Source organism: Gambusia affinis, linkage group LG23 (assembly GCF_019740435.1).
Source record: "Gambusia affinis linkage group LG23, SWU_Gaff_1.0, whole genome shotgun sequence".
Taxonomy (NCBI): Eukaryota; Metazoa; Chordata; class Actinopteri; order Cyprinodontiformes; family Poeciliidae; genus Gambusia; species Gambusia affinis.
Genome location: NC_057890.1, coordinates 16,617,750 through 16,633,165, shown reverse-complemented (window position 1 = coordinate 16,633,165; position 15,416 = coordinate 16,617,750). Strand labels below are relative to the sequence as shown.

Genomic DNA, 15,416 nt, shown 5'->3' with positions numbered 1-15,416 from the left:
TCATTAAATGTTTAATTTTTCTTGATAAATGTTTACAAAACATCAGTAGAATCATTAAAATAAAAAAAAAATAAAAAATGGCAGAGGGCCTAAAATGGTTCCCTGTGGGGTTCCAGTTTCAATTTTGTCACTTATGACGAAAAACAGGTATTTAATGATGAGATGCAGATATTTTTAATGCATCAGTGTAGATTGTAACTTATTCTCTCCAACAAATCACTGTTACCTAAAAATCTAAAGTACATTTATCCGAGTTTTCTTTTTAAAATGTTTTAAGCTGTAAATCTTCATATAACCATTTTAAAAAAAGTCTTTCTGACTAAAAAATCGATTGTTTGAAGAATGTTGCAAATATATTTTTTCTAAAATCATCATCATAGTTTTAAAATGGATGTTTATTCGAATTATTTGAGTTTTCAGTCATTAATTTATTTGCTTTAGTTGCAGCAGAATTTCTTCATAAACTTCACCATAATGTGGAACCTTTTCATTTATTTCAGGCTCCAACAGGTTTAAATGTAAGACAAAGTTCCCCACGTATAAAGCAATGAGATCTAAAATGAAATGACTGTGTGCTGCTGGATCTATCAATTAGCCAGATCTAACTGGACTTTCCAGGAGGACCTGTCCAGTCAGCAGGAGTTCTGGCAGAGGTCCGGCTGCCGTGTATTCCGGTGCTGATTCAAATTAGTAGCAGCCGTCTGTTGTTGGCAGCTGAATAAAAATCAACCCAGAAAGGCTCAGTGACGGAGAAAACACAGAAAATCTGATTTATATCTCAGATTTCTGATCATCTGAGAGACAAAAATCCTCTGGATCATTTTTACTTAAACAGTTTTAGATTTTTATCTAAACTGTTCTCTCCCATTAGTTCATTTTTCTGAGTTCTCTGTAAATTTGCTCCAACTTTAGCTTGACGATCGAGCCAAAGGTTTGTGGCAGTGTTGAGATGTTTGCATGTTGGAAATGGTTTTTGATGGCTGCTCAACAGACGATTCAATATGGGAAAGAAAATACCTTTTACTATCTTATAAACCAAATAGCGTAGTTACTTACATAAAACCATCTTGGGGAAAATCTGACCAAAATGCTAAATGATGCAGCAAATTCAGCCCTGCGATACGTTCCCTCTCTTTGATTAAATTTTTTAACAGATTCACAAAGCAAATTCATGTAGGAGAAAACTCTAAACAATTTGCACCTATTTTTCATTCAGGTTAAAGTTATTTAGCGATGAATAAAGCTGAAGCAGTGAAATAATTAAATAAAAATGAACCAATTATTTACTTTATTGTTATTATAATAAACTTCATTCAAGGTTCTGTTCATTTTCAGATCGATATACAGCAAAACAAAAACGTACTTTATAAAACTATGCAGTGCTTTCACACTTTATGTTCATTAAACTGAAGCATTTAGGGTAAAATATCCTCACTTTTCTCTATATTTATGTAAGCAACTATCAGGACTAAATGTGTCTGATTTCAAATGTTATATATATATATACACATATATAAAAAATATCAAATTTTCTGCAAATAATTTCTAGTTTTGTTCCACAAAAACAAAAAGATTACAGAATAGGTGAATTTTGAACCACATTTCTGCAATAAAACTTTCAATTTAAAAATTTTTAAACAAAGTTTAAACAACCGGATAATGTAATGAACATTTCTGGTTAAAAATGTCAGCATCTCCTGTTGGAATATTAGTTTCAACATCATTAAAGACAGATTTTATGTATTAAGTGAAAATAATTGAAGCAGTAGTTCCACAGGGAATTATTTTAGGCCCCATCTTTTTAAATTAAAATTTAACAGTCTCATAGATAATATCTTAATATTAGGAAAAAGAAAAAATAAGAAATGTCAATAAAGTATTTGAGATAAAAATAAAAACTTTTCTGATCTTCCCACAGCAGTTACATTATTAATATCTTCTATTTTTCACTAACTGTTTTTTATTTATACTAAATCCTGCATGCACAGTTGTGGCAGCAGTTTGATTAAAAGTGGATCTCATTTTGAAAAGTTTATCCCTTATTTACACTTTTCCAAAGCTGTGTTTTCTGATTGACTTTTCTGACCCCGAAAGCCTCGTCTTGGTGCCACAGTAAGATCTGAGCCTGAACTTTAAGCCTCGTCCTCCAAAACTTGTGAAAGAGATTATAAAACTTTTACATGCTCTCAGAAATCCACATCTGCGGCTGTCAGGATGAGCGACGTCTCATTTCACTGAGAGCTGAGCGACGGTTGGAAAGCATCCATGACTAAAATGAGACGCGGTCCGAGCGGCTGCTGCATCACAAACGATGCCTGCAACAGTGGGCCATAATTTTGTTATTTTTATCCACATTAATGCATTTCATCCGACGGGTATCTTCTGCCCTGCGTGACGGAGGAAATTTCAGCGAGTAATTACATGCTTGTACACACAGACTGATTCAAACTATTAAAACTGTCAGAAATAAAAACGTGACAGTGAGGATCAGCTGGAGACATGATGGAGGCTGAATATAAAGATGGAGGAGAGGCTTGAATTCACAGAGATGATTAAAGCAAGCTTCAGTCTGCAGTGACCTCTGACTCCGCACAGGGCAGCAAAGTGCTGCGAGCGCATGAGACAAAGCAAAGAGGAAGTTACATAATACACACATTCATAGAAAAATATAAATATATATGAGCACACACACAGAGAGAGAGAGCGCCAGTCCTCAGCTGCAGGCTTCAGTGCAGCCTGAAAAAAGAGGCAGAGCAGCCAGAGAGCAAAGATGGGACAGTATGAACCGGCCATGACTCCGGAGGAAATGCTGCTTTCAGCTTCCATCATGTTCGTCCAGACGAATCCGTCAGGGCGGTTTATGGAGCCGCTAAAACGTCTTCAAATGCAGGTTTTCTTATCACACCATCACTAAAGGATTCTTGTAAAAATCACCTGATTTTCTGCAGGTTTTAAAATTAGGTACATTCCTGTAAAAACAAGTTTCCTCCTTAAAATGTATTCTATTTTTATATCACACAAATTCTGAATATTACAAAGGAGTACGACTACTAGAACTAGGCTAATAAAAAAAATATAAGTAAAAGAGTCATAACATTGAGAAAAAGAAACTCATGAGAATAAAGTCACAATAATGTGAGAAGTCATAATAACACCAGAATAGTCATAATACAAGAAGAAAATCATTTTGCAAAGTCAAACTCTGAGAATAAAGTGTAATAATAATACAAGAAAAAAAATTATAATATGAGAATAAAGTCATAATTTTAATAAAATGAAATAATAATCGTATTTTTGTTCTTTGTTTTAATAACATAATTGAGGAAAAAGAGAGAGAAAGAATGTGAGAAGAGGAAGTGGAACTGCAGCATAAACAGTCTCCACCCCCTTCAAAATAAAAGCATGAATACAAACATCAAACTACTTGAACAATTTGATAACCAAAACTTCAACACTGATGTCAAATTTTATTCAACTGAAAGTTCACAAAACAGAAAAGTAAATTAACGTTTTAAAATTTATCTGGAAAATTTAGGAAGCTAAGTGCGCTAAACGTTTTCAAAGTTAGCAAAAACGCTAAATGAGAAGCTATCTCCACTATTAGAGCATTAGCAAAAGTGTGTCCATATCTGTCAATAAATATAATAATAATTAAATAAATATAATAAGAATTCAAAGCATTTGCGGAAAACGTGAGAGGAGATTTTGTTGACTGTTGCTGGTTTTAGCCTCAGAACTTTTCTGGGTTCTTTATGGTTCCTCTTTGAGTTTCGGACCCATTATTGGAGTAATTTTGTTCGGTTGGTCGCTCCCGGATCCTGGAAGATTCGCAGCTGTTCATTGGTTTCTACATTAGTGGATAATGAGTACAAAAGCCTTAAAAAAAATGTAACTTTGTTGTCCACTTTTCTTTAGTTAAAGGCATCATTTGTTTCTTTTTGAGATCTTTTATCGCCTACTTTGTGCTGTCAGGTTATATTTAAAGGATTTTTTTAATTCTGCTGCTCTGGTAATTATAAAAGTGACCATAAAAATTGTGGTTTATCATGTAGGCTTTCATTTATCGCATTAAGCAATAAATCAATTAATCAACTAATCGCATGATAAATTGATTATTGTGCTCTTTTTTCTGTTTTTACCAAACAACTTTTGTTGTAAAAGTCTTCAGTCTGCTGTTTTGGTCTCAACTAATCATTTTTAAAGACAATTTTGTTTACAGAGACTCCATAATTAATTTTATTTGTTGTTTTGTTAATTTATTCTGGATATTTAAAATGCCAGTATTAAATATTGATTAGAATTTAAAGTTTATTTATATTTGAGAATGTGTTCCTGCATTATTATGACATTATATTACATGAAAATGGTCTCAAAACAACAATATTATCATTTATCGCAATAATTTATTGTCCAGCAAAATTTGTTATCGTGACAATAAATTAGATTTCTATGCATAATCTGGTTGGTTTGTTGGTTCTGGATGGACCAAAATCCTCTCAAATTAAAATTAAAATTTGTAAATATCTGGGTTCATCTGCAATGATTTGTTGAAATGAATTAACTTCTCAACGAGGCGTGAGGAAAGGACCTCAGAGCTCTGGGTAAAGTCCTGGATAAGGAGGTGAATTCAGACAGTATATATGGACTAAATGGGCGGTGAAGCATAAAGAGTGCAGCCTGTACACACAGTTTAACATCAACCAGCGCCTGATGATTTTTACTCTACATATTTACATTCAGCTTCATGTTTACTGAATGGTGGAGCGTTCTGCGTTAAACTGCATGCTGGCCATCAGTCGTCCCCCTCTGCTGTAATCAGAGGTTTCATAAGAACCAATCTTCTGTATGGAGGAGCTCAGGTGTCAACTCACCTCACACTCTGAATCACCATCATGCACAAACACGTGTACCGTTTGGACCACAGGCATTTTTATGTTACATAAACCAGAATTTGGGTTTATAAATGTCCAGATGATACCGTTAAAACCAGCTGGAAACTGATGATTTCTTTCATGAATAATTAAAATTAAAGGAACCATCTGCAAATCAAATCAACTTATATCTGGTTGGATTATCAGATTTACCTTTGTAAAGGTAGCCAAAGGTCGCCAAAGGTTGCCAGGACAAGGTAGAGCCAAACCTTTAGGGCCAATACTCGCCGGCCCCCACACTAAAATCAAGCAAATAAAGTCTTCCAATTTTTTTATTTTGGGGGCAGATTCGGAGTATCTTCAGTCAGGGGCTTCTTCAGATTTGCTGTAATACAGACTGCTACAGCCGTTACTATGTAATTCTTCGAAGACTTTGAATTAATGAGTTACAACAACATTTAATTCCTGTTTGGGATCAATAAAATATTTTTGAATTTGAAGGAAAGTTCTTCATTGCTGTGGAGCCCCCTTCTGGCAACATGAGGGATTTTTTTTTCCTCTTACGTTGCCTCGCTAAATTAATGCCTTCCTGGGATTGTGATAATAATAAATAATTCAATTAAACACATAATAAACTAAAACCAGTTTGGTCATTTCCATTTATATGATTTATAATTTTTCTGTTTTCCCTCTCTCTACCAAAACAGGGTCATAAAAGTCTTCAGTCTGGTACTTTGGTCTTTTACTTTGAAGGCCAATTTTTAACTGTCCTCTTTATTTTTAATATTTATTAATATTGTATAATTTTTTAGATTTTAAAATATTTTTTTTTTTACTTTTTTCTCTATTTTTTTATTTTGGTTCTTTATTACTTATTTTTAATATTATTTATTTTAGTTGGTTAACAGGTCAGAATAATTTCCTTGCTTTTCTTCTGGTGTTTTACAATCAAAATTGTACCATAAAGCGCCCCCTGCTGTTCATCTCAGTTACCCTTTTAACAGGCACAATCAACAAAAAGATTTCTCAGGATATGGAAAAATGTTCACACATTTGACAAACTGTGATCATAAAAAATAATGATCACAGTTTGAACTGTAGCATCTAATTAGTGATGTAGAATAAGACTTTTTAAAATTTATTTTATGTAATAAGTGGTGGGTTTTATGCAAACCCCCACCATGGAGTCATAATCCGGCTTATTAACTGGAGCCGTGACAGTAAAACAGTGAGCAATCTTCTCATCAGAGTTTGATGATTCCCAGTTTTCAGCTGCCGGCTCCGTGACGTGGAAACATAAGGACTCGGATGAGCTTATGTAACTGCTGATTGTTTGGCCTCGGAGAAGAGCTGTTAACTTTATCATCGCGAGGGTTTGAATTAGTGAAATCTGTGTAAACTCCACTGAGAGGGCTAATTAATCCCTGTCACTGTTCCCAACTCGCTCTGCTTCAGTGGGATCATCGGAGCCGCCACAGGGATCGACTTAAACATCACACGTTCATAAAACATCACCTCCATCTTAATCCTCCTGATTAACGATGATGGATGTTTGACAGCCACAAACGCTGATTCCTGATAAATCATTTTGTTGATTGTTGTTGTTAAAAAGGTGACTGCGATAAACAGCAGGAGGCGCTGCGTCGTGCAATTTTGATTTTAAAACCTCAGAAGAAAAACAAAGAAAGTTTGACCTTTTAAGCAAAATAAATGATCAATTTCAAAACAAATGAAAACAAGCTAAATTTAACAATTACGGAAAAAGGAGTAAAGAGAGTAAATATTTAAAAAGTAAAAAAATTACAATATTAATAATAAGCCACTACAAGAAATAATAAGAAAACAGCAAAATGTAAAACATGTAGAAAAATCAATAAAATCTAAATAATATAAATAATTCATATTCATCATTTATTAATATAAAAAATGAAAAATAGAATTTAAAATTTAAATAAAAGTAATATACGTACAGAAAAAACATACGAAAAAAATCACTCAAAAAGACAAAATACAGAAAAATAATGAAGAAATAAATGGGCATTAAGAAAAACACCTATTAAATATAAACAAATAGAAGTAAAAATAATATAAAAACCTGATAACAACTACATGAAAGTATAACAATTAATACTTATATTAGTATAACATATTATCAATAATAATAATAAATTTAAAAATTGAGAAAATATAACTTTTTTGACGACATGGCTTTGGGAAACAGAATAAGCTTCCTGTTATGTAGTTTTTTCTTTTTTGTAATAAACCCACTTCTTGCATTAAAATCCATCCACGGGCATTTAGAATGTGTTGCATATATATTTTACATTTAAAACCAAAATATTCTGAAAATAGCACCAACCAGCCATGTTTGTAGTGTAACAACATGGCGCATTTACTCGTTTAAGAGGATATTCTGACCTGTTTTTATTCCGGTGCGGCTTCATTTGAACTTCAGCTCCGTTTCTGCAGTTTGAATGCGCTCCTCCTGAAAACCAAGAGAAAGAGAAAGAGAGGAATCAAATAAGCAGAAAACAAGCAAACAAAGAGGCATGAGTGGAGCGTTATCTAAGCAGACAGACTGAACGCAGCGTTTCCACATGAGCGGCCGCCGCCATCGTTTCTGCATCAGCGGCTTCAAAGCGTGCAGCACGGTGCTGCCCACAGTGACCGTGATGGTGCTCGTATGCAAACAGGGACCACATCAGGACCAAACTGTTGCTGTTCCAGCTGCCATTAATGCAGATGGAACAAGTGATTGGTTGTAACATGCTACCTTCTGGTCCTCATTGGGTCTTAGATATCATTATTTCTTTTTGAAAAATCATTTATATAAATTCACATTCTGGGTTTTCTTCACTCTGGAGTCATTTTGAGTAATTTGGTATAAGATTATGTCTCTCTGGGTAGATGTAGGTCACTGTACTCTGTTATCTCCTGCAGAGATACCACCTTTCAATATAAAGAGAAAGAAATTGGCTGAGTTTTTCTTGAATAACAGCTCAGATTCAATCAAATTGAATGTAAAAAAAATAAATAAATAATTCAATTCAAAGCCTTTCTTGTCATCATATGACAAAAGTAGAACAGTGCTTATAATACTAAACTTACCTTGGATTAAGCTCTATGCTTTGACTAGACTGTTGTAACACAAAATATGATTTCACCCAAATCATTCCCCTAGCTCTGGTTGTATGTTTAAGGTCATAGGTGAACTACAATGAGCCACAGCCTCAAGTCTTCTGCAGCCAACATGACTTTTATGGATTTCTGCCAAAATATTCTTAAAAATGTTTTACTATTATTTGTATTCATTAACATTTCTACACAAAAACAATCGCATTTTCCATTTGGGTGATGCTTAGTTGACTTAAACGTTTCACTCATTCGCAGAGTGAATGAGTGAATGTCCAGTTAGCTGGTTCTTGTCTGTACGTGTTACCTTATTTTATTCACAGAGCTGAATAGCAAAAATAGTAAGTCACATACATTTTAAAACAACCTTTTAACACAATATTCTTAGCTTTTAGCTTCCTTGAATATCAAGAACAAAAGTTTAACAAAGACATCCCCATTAAACACTGAAACCGCAGTGAGGCACAAAATGGCCACTACACCGGAAGTAGCTAATTAGACAAACTTTTGTCTGAAATGACTTTATAAATATTGACGTCAAGTCAGCATGGAGATGTCTTTTGTTTTATGTTAATCGTGTAAAGCATTACTTGTGAATTTGTTCACGCTTTTCTGACCTTTTAAAAGCAGCTGAAAGCAAACCGACCTCGGACAGGAAGCAAAATGTTAGCGTCCGAAGGAACGGACGACTACTGCTCCCCGTCTACTGCTCCCCGGAACATAAAGTGCACAACGAAAGTTCCGCCCTGAAACAAATGTTTACATGAATCTAAAATTATTACAATATTAATTATTATTGAAAATACATGATCCAAATGTTGTAGTATCTTTCTAAATCCTCATTATTTCCCAGCTATTACATTAGATGGTGGATTTTAAACCGAAAGATAACTTTTAAACCTTTCCACTATGTTTTTGCTGATCTGGTAACTTTATCACACAAACTAAAATTAAAAGCTGATATTTTTTTACATTTTCTGGTTTTGTATTTATTGCATGTGTTTCAATTCCTTCAGCACTTTAAATTTGTACCTGTCAGCAACACAAATGACAAAATATTAAATGTATACTTGCATAACAACCCATATAAAGGTCACATGAAGATGACTGAGGTGAAAAGGCAAGTTATAAAACTCAGAAATTTGACCTGATGTTAGTTTTCAGGCTACTAAAACACGCAGATTAAAGGATTAACACAAGCATTATGTGATATTTTTCTCGTTGTCAACAAATCTCATGTCCAGAGCCTCTCAGCTCCATCTAAATCTACTCTACTCCTCGTGTAAATCTTTTTTTTCATAGTATATGATACCTTTAACAAAAATTGCTCAGTAATATTTTTGAAAATTGCTGCAGACATTAAAAAACTCTTTTCTGCAGTCGATCAGCTGATATTTTCTGATTTAGTGGGAGTGAGTGTTGTTAAAGAACAGAGAGTAAAGCAGGGCAGATTTGTGTAATAATACAGGACATTAAGCATCCTCAGAGACATATTTTTCTGTGCTGATCGGGTTGTGTTGCTGTAGAAACGCATGAAGGGTGTTGCTGCATAAAATAAGTTTGTAAATAAGAGCGAAATTAATATTTTGGGTGAGAATCTGTAATGAGCATAATAAAAAAAGGCTGTCGCTGTTTATCACCAACACCAGAGCCAAAAAACAAAAGAACAACACAAGGGACCATCGTTTAGGGACCATCTGTTCTCATAAAAAAAGCTTTCATTCAGTATTAAAGTCACTGGTAAACCCATGTTTCTAACAATGCTCTGCTGCAACAACGGTGCAGTTCATGGAGGGGTTACTGGAGCAGGTTGGAGGGATTGTAACACTAACTGGAAGACAGCAGATGAAAACTTAAAAGACAAAATAAACAACAAAAGACACAATAGGTCAAAGTAAGGCAGAAAAACATGAAAAAGAGACATGAAAGGTCCCACTGTCAAAAAATCAGCAAACAAATGCTAAAATATCAAAACACTTTTGAATTTTTTAACAAGATATTTCCACATATTGAGGCGATTCTAGATTTTTGTTATTGCATTGTGACTTTTGTTTCTGTGTTGTGACTTCTGTTGTTTCAGGCTTTTGCGTTGTGGCTTTGCATTTATTGACCCTTCTGGGCCGCTGTACATATTGGACATCACCTGATGATAACCCCAAACATGCAGCTGTTGTAACTTTGATGTGATTAAGACGTTGACACACTGTGAAAGGTGGAATCTGTGAGCGAACCAAACCAGATGAAAGTGTGATATTTTTAAAACCAAACGCCGTTAAATCTACTTGCTCCAATAGTTCTGATATATTAAAAGAAATTTAAATATTTTGCGGGGGATTTTTCCTCCTCTTTTAATTTCTTTATGGATGCTGTGGTACTTTTTCAGTTTCTTCTGCCTGGGAAGATGCGTAACCATAGCAACGAGGAAGTTGTTGACAAGCACAAGCCTCTGATCGATGTTTGTAAAGCTGACTAATTATCCAGAATCTTTTGTCGCACAATATTGAATCACTTATTGAATCAAACAATAAATCAGGAAACATTACTGTTGATTTAACCTGACAGATAAATCAGGGATAAAACGCTGCGGCTTGTCAGTAATGGATTCCCTTACCTGAGTTTGTGAGCTATTTTAGGAGGCGAAAGAGGGAAAATCCTGATTTGTTATCCCCACGGCTGCGTCACATAAGCCTCTGTTTTTATTTACATTTATTTTTAGTTTTTTTTCCAACTGATGGATCACAGCAGCACGTTTGACTCCATGTGCCACAGGAGTCATGCATGAACACACAGATTTAATTACTCAGTAATAACGCTCAGCATGTCTCACCCCAGATATAAATAGATGCAGTGGGAGTGCGCGTGGATTGGAGCTGCTGAGGTTGAGTTTTGTATTCACACGCCGCGGCCACATGCTCCCAGCGGCCAATCAGAGAGCTCCGCTGAGTTTCACAACCACTGATTGTGAAGAATTTTATTTTTTATTGAAAGACCAACATGAAGAAATCTCTCAGTTTGACTGACTGGAGAATATCTGTAAAAGTTGATTTTCAAATTTTGATACAGTTTCTGGACTTTGACTGGGCCATTTTGACATATAATTAGCATAATGCTGCCACCACCGTGTTTTTGGAGTCTTTTCTGAGCAGAACATTTTCTCACTCACACATTTTTGCTTTATTTATTAGTGAACGACTGACAGCTGAACAGTTTCTCCCACCTGAGCTGGGAATCTCTGTTGCTCCTCCATAATTGTAATTCAATTCAAAAGTACTTTATTTATCCCAAAAGGGAAATTAAATGTCATTCAAAGTATCTTCAAAGAGTCGTTGTGGATGGTAATGTTGTGGGCAGCAATGATCTCCCGTAGCAGTCAGTCTTCCAACTAATCTGAAGAGGCCTCTGACTGAAGATAGTTGCTGTATGACAGTTTATGAGATGCTAACAGTTTAATTTATGAACAATTTTAGGACTTGTCCTGGATGACACCATCAGTTGTTGTAGGGCTGCTTTATGGCTTACAAATAATAATCAAATTTGTTTCACTTCAAATCCAATTTTACTTGTTTTTTTTTCTCTTTTTTTCCTTTTTTGCTTTCTGTTTTAAAAACAGAAATTACAAATGAAAGAAAGCAATTTTAATTTCAGTCTTATTTCAGTCATGAGAATATAGTCATAATATTATTAGAATGAAGATGCAGTTTTACCAGAAAAAGACTTAAAATTACAAGAAAAAGTTACTTTAATGAGACAAAATTATTCATTTTATTTTTTTAATTTATTGTATAGTTTTCTGCGACAGACTGGCGACCTGTCCAGGGTGAACCCCGCCTCTCGCCCAGAATGTAGCTGGAGAGAAACCAGCTGGTTTCATCCATTTTCAACAGAAAATGGATGGATGGATGGATGGATGGATGGATGGATGGATGGATCGATGGATGGATGGATGGATGGATGGATAGTTCTCATAAAATTACTGTTACAGTCCATGATTGATATGGCAATTAATAAAAAGTCATGTTCAATATTATACATTCTTTACAGATATTTCTAAACTAGCACAACAAAATCTGTGATTTTGATTACAAAAAACACAATCACAAAATCCTGTATTAATTGATCAGTGTGAAAAGATGCTCAATATTATTTAATTTTAAGAAATGCTTATTGAATGCTGAAACAAACAGCTAGTTATTGATATTTTAACAGTTGGGTTTATTGATACATTCTGGCACTACCGGCCCTTTAAGAACATTCAGATTTTTGATTTGGCCCAACAAGAAAATTAGTTCCACATGCTTGTTTTACAGTGTAATATCAATAATATTTAAATCTATATATTGAGCGATATGAAGTAACATATCATCAAATCTTCCAGTGAAGGAAATCAACATAAAGACGGAATATGATCAACTGAATGTAAATTAAAGGTAGATCTGTGTAATCTGGTGGTTTTGCTGCTTGAATAAATCAGAGGCCTTGACTCTGCAGGCAGCAGACCGTCTTCCCGACAGCTCATCACCATCACACTTCGCTCTCCGAGAGGACGCGGGTGTGAAGTCGTGGGCTGTGAGCAGCGCCGAATGTTCTCTCATTCATCTCCGACTGTTAAATAACCAGAATGAACTGGAGCAGAAAAGTTGTCACAACAGGAGAACATCTCTGCTCAGCCAACAGGAACATTTTACAAACCAAATGTGAGCTCGCGCTCACCTGCAACTGACTGTCCGTTACGCACGAGCACCGAGCACCGAGCACGCCAACATGGCGCAAGACGTTTTCCTTCCGCCATGAGGCGCAAAACGGGCCAGCAGAACCAGCGCAATGGAAACCAACACATTTTAGTCCAACAAAGAGCCACCATTTTATTTTATTTAACCCGATTCTGTCTTGAACACTTCAGCAGAAAGAACAATAAAACAATTTAAAATAAAATTTTAAGCATGCAGTTGTTAAAATAAATGAAGAAGTTAGACATTCTGTCAGAGTGGTTGTGTAAATTAATGTGTCCCCCAAAATTAAAAACAATTTTGCACATTTGCTTTATTAAAAGAAAGACATTCAAATTGTGTTTTTGGGAAAATATATTTTTTAAGAAATGGATTGTTGTTACTTTTTGTATAAAACTTTGATGTCATTTTTATTTTATTTTATTTTATTTTTTTGGTGGACCAAATTCAAAATTGGTAATTTTACTTTTTAAAAATAATATTTTTTTTAACCCACTAATACTTTAAACAGAGTTTTTCCAGTTTAATGTGTTTATCCACTGCGTGTAAGATATTAATTTTAACATCTCTTTATTTTCCTTGGTGGTTTTACTCACTGGGGAAAAGTTTGTGGAAAATAAATTTTCTAGATACCTGGCAAACAGGTTTGAACACAACCAATAAGATAACTTAATGTCTATATTCGGTTTTTATTTTTAAACTATTATAACATGGGGACTTATAGCAGTAAAATATTCCTCATATTTGCTGAATTTATTGTAACAGTGAGAAGTTTATTTTATTAATTAGATGCTAGTAATAAATCCTGAAAATCCCAATAAGAAAAGGAGGAATATTTGGTTTTGTTTGGAAACTCTGAGCCTCACTGATGGATCATGTTCCAAGCTGAGCATTATGTCCTTAAAAGCAGACATTATAAATCCCAGCAGGGCCGGCTACAGCCACCAGGATTTAGCCTGATCCAATTGGCTTCAGGAATCATTACACAGATATGACCAAAGTAAAAGGATCTGAACAGATTTTAGAAAGCGAATGCCAACATTTTAAATCTGGATCCCTCAGAAAAGTAGTAATAAATCCAATACTTTACAACCAGAAACTAAATTTGATGGGATAGATCAAAATAAAAGTTGTGCAAATGAAAAACGGCAGCAAAACTGAATTTAAAACTAATGAAAACAATTGCTTTCCATCCAATCTGACTCAGGTTGAACTATTTAAGAAGAATGTGAAGCAATTTCAGTAAAACATGATTTTACAAAGAATTGTAAGTGTGAATGCACACCACACTTTTCAGATTTATTTTTATTTTTTTGCAAATCAAAAGAACTTTGCAATTACTTTGCGCTGTGCGGTACAAATACCTTGAAATTGGTGGTTATAAAATGACAAAAAGTGGAAAAGTTTGTATGACTCACAACCTCTAACTATGAAACTGAGGGAAAAGTGACAGTAAGAAACCCAGAAATGAACACAAAGGAAAAATAACACTAAGATAGAAACCTAAACAAACAAGCAAAGAGTCGAACAAAAGAAAGAACTGAAGCTATAAACTGAGCTCCTCTGGCTTCTGCCAGTACTCCCAGTGCTAACTAGACACAACCAATCAGAGCCAGGAGGCGGGTCTTAGCGCTGTCAATCATGCCTGTGTGCACGCTCTGCTGCAGAGCACAGCTTCTCCCTGTCAGCTGAGCCTGTTCTGAATGCTAAGGCTAGTTTGCACTAATTATGGTTTTCTTGTAACAACAAGTTGTTTTTCCACCATTAGCACAGTTAGCAGTGCCTTCGCTAGGTTGATTGACAGCGCTGAGACACCCCTCCTGGTGCTGACTGGTTGTTTTCGGTGCTTTTCTTCAGATGACAATAGTAGCTCAGGGAGGACGTGGAGAAGGCCGATTTTTTCTCAGATTATGTTTCAACAAATATGTAAAAATCTCTAAGAAAGCAAAAAAAAAATATATATATATATATATATATTTTGAATTAGCATTTTCTCATGACGGGATGGTTATTCCTCCCTGCAAGTGAACTGAATGCATCCAGTCACAGTTGGGACTCGATGTATCGTCACTGTCACGTTTTATTTTTTATTTTCAGCTCATTAGCCTCGCTGCACGACTTCACGACGCTGCTGCAGAGCCGAAGTGACGGCTGCAAACGAGCCTCCAGCAAAACGCTTATCGTCCGAGTCAGAGGGTGGGGGGGAGCCAGGTCAAGGTCGCGAAGGCCTGCGTGCAAACTCAGCTGTTTCAGGTTTTGGGAAGCCGTCGCCGTGGCAACAAGGGATGAGGTGGAAGCAGAATCAGAAAACGTGTCCTCCGCTGTGAGATGACAGCCAAAAACAACAAAACAAAACAAAGCAAGAAGAGCCCTCCAGGTTAGCGCGATGTTTCACAGCCTCAGCAGTGAATCATCACATCCAACTGCTTCGTTCTGATTTTCATCAGCGTCAGTAACAGGACGGACACGACTTCATCTCTGCAGCCTGCTCCCAACATGGAAACATGGAAAAACGCATGCTATCTTCAGGAAACTCCACTCTGCTTCATCTTTACGTCAGTTTAATGTGACCACTGGAGCATAAACACCAAAGTGTCACAGCTCCAACATCTGAAAAAGGTCAGAGAGTGTGTGAGACAAGCGTTCAGTTTCAGCCCAAATATTTAAGGAAGCGGATCGGTTCTGA

The 15,416-nt window shown here is 35.4% G+C and overlaps 1 protein-coding gene and 1 long non-coding RNA gene across 3 annotated transcripts in view; one reads left to right on the top strand and one right to left on the bottom strand.

Moving 5' to 3' along the window:
- The window catches only part of LOC122826647 (potassium voltage-gated channel subfamily A member 5), a 31,237-nt gene that overhangs the window by 7,963 nt on the left and 7,858 nt on the right, over nucleotides 1-15,416 (top strand). The gene's annotated exons all lie outside the window — the stretch shown is intronic.
- On the bottom strand, nucleotides 1,646-8,705 carry LOC122826651. Its single transcript, XR_006369836.1, has 3 exons — nucleotides 8,621-8,705; nucleotides 7,290-7,356; nucleotides 1,646-2,315 (listed from the first exon to the last, which is right to left on the bottom strand). It is a non-coding gene; the product is annotated as an uncharacterized LOC122826651 (long non-coding RNA).